The following is a 5,977-nucleotide window of genomic DNA, read 5'->3' as shown; positions in this document are numbered from 1 at the left end:
TCGGCTATAGCGACAGTAGTCATAATACTGACATAGACGATGGTAAGAGTACCACTAGCCACTTATTTTGCTTTGGAGATACACCTATAACCTGGTGTTCACAAAAGCAAGAGATAGTTGCTCTCTCCTCTTGTGAATCAGAGTTTGTCGCCGCTACAGAAGCTGCTAAGCAAGCCATCTGGCTTCAAGAATTGTTGGTTGAGATCACAGGAAGAAAAGATGAGAAGACATTGATCAGAATCGACAATAAGTCAGCTATTGCACTAACTAGGAACCCAGTGTTTCATCGAAGAAGCAAGCACATCCACAAGAGATTTCATTTCATACGTGAATGCATTGAGAGTGATCAACTTGATGTAGAACACGTCCCTGGCAAGGAACAACTCGCGGACGTACTTACTAAAGCATTGGCGAAGACACTATTCAGAGAGATGAGGGAGAAGATCTGTGTACAAGATCTAGCTCAAAAGAACATGAAGCTTAAGGGGGTGAATGTTGGATAAGCTTTATTGCTTAGACAACAAGTTATCCTAAAGTAAGTTGGATAACAAATACTAATAGGTTTAGGATAAGTCTAAGATTTTCTAGATCATGTTGTAATAGGATAAAACTAAGGTTTTCTATTACTTATATATAGAGATACAATGTAAGGATGATATCTACAACATTAGAAAAGAAAGTTAAGAAATATTAATAAAACAAAGCGAAAGGTTTTATTATACATTGTGTTCTTGGTGACTTTAACTTGGCCCTGCTGCAAAATTCGGGTTTTGTATAGGTGTTTAGTTTTATCATTGAAAGAGAGCTCTAGTTATAGAAATCAGGTTTAGAATATAGTTATCTTTTGTCGTTATCTAGAGCTTAACTGAAATTTACCAAAAAGAAAATAAAGCATCTGATGCTTTGAAAATATATTTGAATTCATCCTATATAATCAAACCATACAACACATAAATTGAAAAATGGTTTGTAAGTGTTAGCTCTTTTTTTTTGAGCAACGTAAAGTGTAGCTCTAAAAGTAGTAAAAAAAAAAAGAGAGAGATCGAAAAGGCAAAAGAAAATAAGACAACACTAAAGTTACATATAATTGCGTCAAAAGGATGACGAAAAAAAGACCAAAGATGTTGTACTGACCAAAGTGGTGTCCTTAGATGATACGAATGGGATGTGTACGTAAAAATATCATCCGAAATGCCAAGTCTCCGATATGATATTTATACAATATGAAACAACCTTCCACTTAATTTTATATGGTCCAATAAGTTTTGATAATTTAGAGATTACAAAATTAGCACAATCATTTGTCTAAACAAATTCAATAATTAGCGATAAATCTATATACTGTTTAGTTGTAGGTAGCAAGTTTTTGTATATCCTCATACTATGTATTTCCTGTGTTTCGCTTAACATCAGACGATTTTAAACGCTTTTTATCAATTGTTTTTACAAGATTTTTTGTGCAAGAGAAGTTGCTTCACTGACTCGCCGTTGGTTTTGTTCCCTACTTAATGTACTTATGTTGCACACCTGATAATGGATTGTGTTTGTTGTTATTGTGTATTCAAGTTTGTAGAGTGTAAACAATATACAAAAAGCAAAAAGCAAAAGAAAATGTCAAGTATACGGAAGTCTAAATTAAAATGTTAACCATAATTGAGAAAATATTTAGCATTCAATTTATTTCTCAAATCACATTTGATGGAATAATTGTCTCGGTTAACTGAAGATTCCGTAAACCGCGTAGATTTCGTCGTCATCTTAAAGTAATTATCTTTAGGGAAAAAGTATCGTAAATACCAATCACAACTTTAGACTATATGGCTACCAACTTTATTTAATTATACAAGCACTTAAAAAGAAAATATATTGGGCGCATAATCCAAATATTTCCAATAAACATCAGAGAATTAATTAATCACAAATAAATAAATAAACATAGATCTCTAATAACATTTCAAAGTTTAATGATAAAAATGTAATTAACCAGCATCTAATCTAATGGAGGTTTTACTCCCAAAAACTGGAACATCGACTCAATTAAGGTGATGATTGTTTGTTTGGTTTCTAGATTTTGGTTTTTGGTTTTTGATTTTTAGTTTTTGGTTTTTGGATTTTAGATTTTAGTTTTTGGTTTCTAATTTTGCAATAGATTTTAGTTTTTTGAAAAACATGAATGGTGATTTTAGATTTTGGTTTTTAGTTTCTAGCTTTTGCTTATAAAATAATGAAATGAAAATATTTTCAATAGTAAAATATTTATTCTGGAATAATAAAATATAATATCATTACAAAACACACATAAGCTTATTTCAAAAGAACAACAAATAATACAAAATTTAATTCTATGTTTAAACATAAGTTATATATACTTTTTATAATTTTATTACTTATTTTTGTATGAAGTTGAAATAAAAATTAGTAATAAAATATTACTTACTATGAAAACAACAAATAATACAAAATATTACCACTTAAAATATATTTATTTATTTAATAAATTTATTTTAAAAGAGAAAATAATGCAAACTAAATAGATGAACCACAATTCATAATTAATGCAGTTCAAAAATGGCAATACATAATTAAAAAAGTAAAAAAAATCTTATATTTTAAAATTATTCTATAATTCAAATATTATAAACAAAAATATAAATATTTAGATTATTTAAACATACTAAATAAAATTTAAATGTATTTTTATACGTCTGGGAAATCGTATAAAATTATAAATCTATTTTGAATTCTTAAATTCAAATTTTATTATATTTTTGGTTCTTCAAAAATTTGATTAATGATTTTTTTTGGTCAAATATTTAAAAAATTAACTTAGAAGTTAATTTTGTGTTTAAAAAATAAAACTACAAAAAGAATATATATATCACAGATTTTAATAAATTGTACCAATAGTAAGAAAATGAATTTTACTTAACTTTATTTGTTTATAGTGATTATCATTTTTATTGTTTTCTTACATTAAAGCATAAATATGATAAAAACAATTTTTAGAAAACCGAAAACCACCGTTTGATGAAAAAAACTATGAAAACTTGGCTTTTGGTTTTTATGTTAAGAAAGCAGTTATTTGGAAAAACTAGTTTCTCTGCATTTTAGGGAATCTATTCTTTCAAAATCTTGATCGGATGCAAAATAGTTTTTAGAAAAACAGAAACCAAAAACTAATTCAAAAACTGCAAACAATCAACCTCTAATTCTTTCTGTTTACTTTGAGTTGGTTTGGTTGCATTATAAAGTTTTCTTTGCTAAGGTTTCTAAAATTGCATCTCGAATCAGAATTTACAATTTGCCGTGTGTTTCATTTGTGTTTATCATCGCTGGTAGAAAATAGACAATAATAAATGAGGAATACTAAGTTATGGTCTATAGTCGATCATTAGTACACTATCTTTTAACAAAAAAATTAATTATGGACTTTAGCTTTCTGTCGGCTCCTACCATCTTCGTGGCAAGCTCTCCTTATTTATGTCAACATCAATTATTTTTTTTTCTTCCCGTCAACGTCGATTCATGAATAAATAATCGGTATCATGCATTACTAATAAATTGTTCATACTTCACATGTACGGACAATTTAGAAACTTCTTTGCTCTTGTTTTCTTTAATTTGCCTGATACCGATGAGGAGACACCCACCGAAGATATATAAATAACCATTACAAAAAATCAAATGTTGGACACCGTTTTGTAGCTTGGTAGATTTATGAGTACTTTGGATCATGTTTAGGGAGTATGTGTATCTCTATCATCGTGTTCGAAATATATTACTACGTCAATATATGTAATTATTCAATGTATGTTTGCTTAATGAAAATTATGGTAGGCTTTGTAAATAATTGATAATAAGGGATAACTGAATAAGACATGATTTGTATTATATAATTACTGTAGCTACTCTCGTTTGCATGGGGAATCTTGGGGATATTCTCATGGGCATATTAGTCTTATTTTCCTTTTTCATGTCGACATTATTGAGAGTGTGGCATCTCGTTGCATTTGCATAAAGCAAATTATGTTTTCTGAAGCTAAATTCATAGTATATTACAACTTTAAAATAGAAAACTAATTTTTTTATCGTAGATTAGATGTGCCAAGAATTACCACAAATCAACGGACCAGTAACTTGAAAAGTTGCGCAATCGATACTTTGACTAGTGAACCCGACCCACGAATAGATGCAAATTATTTCGTGCCAAACGGTCACCACGCATACAATACAGCTCGAGTGTTTCGGTAAGAGAAATAAATAGCGGTGTTGTTTAATCAGAACTTAGGTTCCCTCTTAGATTTTGTCTTTTAAGATTTCTGATTTATGAATTTAAATATAATATATATATATATATATATTGTAAAACTTTTATCTTGATTCCCAATGAAAAAACATGATTCTATTTAAAACATAATCAAATATATTTAGTTTTCTGAATTGATTTGTTAATTAGGTTAACATTGTATTAGTTCGATTTACCGAATTAAACGCATACGAAAATACTGCAGACTACTGACTTTGTCATGTTTAGACAAATGCATTAAAAGTATTTGGATAGAGTGACATATATACAATATATTTATATGTGTTATCACGGTGGTTAGAATATAAGCATAAGAATTTAGTATAGATATCCAGATAATAAACAAAATTATCCCAAATTCAGATATTTTGAGAAAATCCCAAATCTTGAATTAGGTCTACGAATCATATAAAATCTATTTGCTCAACTTTTAAAACAACTTCTAAACTACTGGATAAGCCATCAATAAAAAATATTAAATTGGCACACATCGATGTCATATTATAATAAAATACGAGTCGACCTCTGCACACTGAGATAAGTCATGCGACATAAAACAATTCAAACGTTAGTTATATGAAAAAATCGGATGCGTTCTCATTCGCCGTAAAGTGAAATTCGCTTGGTGCCATAATGACAAGTACCAGTGTACCAAATATGATCAATTACCATATATGACCAATTAATTAACTTTTAGAGTTCTGATTCTAAGAGTGAACGAAGCAAATCGTTTATACGTACAGAGTAAAAAGTTGAGTTAATACATATGGTGATGATCAATTCTACAAATTAAGATCACCCGTAATACTTCATTTATGCGTATATGTACCTTGTGACTTTATGATAGTTTCTATTGCTGACTTTTGTAATAAACAAAATATTGTTATTGTACTTTTGTGTATTTTAAAAACAAATATTAAAAATAAATGACCTCATAAATATTACTTCGTACCCATGTTCAAAAACGCGTCCACCTGGCCGCGGCCGAGTAAACGTGATACGGTGGGTGAGCGTGGCGATTTGCAACGATTCGGTTGTATTATACGGAAAAATGATTTTCTTAGGTTTTAAGTTCGAAATCTGATGTTTTTAAGTAGATCTAGTAACTTTACTGCATAAAACAAAGGAAAAATGGTGAAAACGATAAAAAGCATGAGAACGCCATGGAAGTGTTGCATAAACACGACCTGCAGATTGAAGAAAAAGTGGGTAAAATCGTAATTGTAAAACTTATTAAAGAAAAACGAAAAAATAGAGCAAAATCCCACCACTTGCTATTCGAACTTGGGTTCCTTGACCGAAAATAGACAACCCGACCCACTAGGCCACGCTCTACTTTCGTTATTACTCATCATATTTAATATATATACGTATCTTTGGCTAAAATATCAGAAAAAAATCCCCGAGTACTCCCCGATTTATTTTTGATTTTCGGATAACTCGCTAGGCTCGGGTTCGCCGTACGCGTAGCGCCTAGCGAGTTTCCATGCACAAGATGAGTCAAGTTTATTCTTAAACGTTTAAAACGCCTACAGCCTATCCATGCACACTATAAAAACTAGCATCGATATTCGCTGACGGCGAACAATCGTCAACAAATTTAATCACAGGACTGATCTTTAAAATATGCTTGAACATTGTTTAACTCTACTAAAATTTAGGAAAGTGATT

The sequence above is a fragment of the Brassica oleracea genome, chromosome C6 (genome assembly GCF_000695525.1).
Source record: "Brassica oleracea var. oleracea cultivar TO1000 chromosome C6, BOL, whole genome shotgun sequence".
In the NCBI taxonomy this organism is placed as follows: Eukaryota; Viridiplantae; Streptophyta; class Magnoliopsida; order Brassicales; family Brassicaceae; genus Brassica; species Brassica oleracea.
The sequence above is the reverse complement of the archived record's forward strand: the minus strand, read 5'-3'. Positions refer to the sequence as shown.